General features: G+C 31.5%; 1 protein-coding gene across 12 annotated transcripts in view; it reads left to right on the top strand.

Annotated features, from left to right (window-relative positions):
• Nucleotides 1-448, top strand: part of LOC119590818 (nectin-3-like protein) — a 27674-nt gene that overhangs the window by 10143 nt on the left and 17083 nt on the right. The gene's annotated exons all lie outside the window — the stretch shown is intronic.

Genomic DNA, 448 nt, shown 5'->3' with positions numbered 1-448 from the left:
GGGTTTGGTGTAATTTTTAATTTTTATTACTGTTTATTAATCTTCCTATCTTTTTTCCCCTATTCTCTCTTTCAGAACAGAGGAATAACGGTATTTGTATAAAGTTCTTGCCAAGCCTTAATCTTATCTGGTCCTTTTTTTCATCAACTGTAGATGTGATGTATTTTTTAAAAATCTGTAATTAAGAATTAAGACATGGCAAGAACAATGCATTTACAGACCTATTTTAAAGGAAACCAGTGAGTGATTATTTAAAACCACAGAACACTTGTACAATTACATTTGCACTATATGGCTTCATTTGTACATTCACTATGACACTTGTGCATCTTTTCTTACATTTAGTATTTGAAGCTTTTAAATTCATAACACCTATCACTGCTGTGCATAATTCAGTATATTATGGTAACCACTGCCTTTGCTTTAACTCACAAGCTTACTCCATGAC

This window comes from Penaeus monodon, chromosome 27 (assembly GCF_015228065.2).
Source record: "Penaeus monodon isolate SGIC_2016 chromosome 27, NSTDA_Pmon_1, whole genome shotgun sequence".
Lineage (NCBI taxonomy): Eukaryota > Metazoa > Arthropoda > Malacostraca > Decapoda > Penaeidae > Penaeus > Penaeus monodon.
The sequence above is the reverse complement of the archived record's forward strand: the minus strand, read 5'-3'. Positions and strand labels throughout refer to the sequence as shown.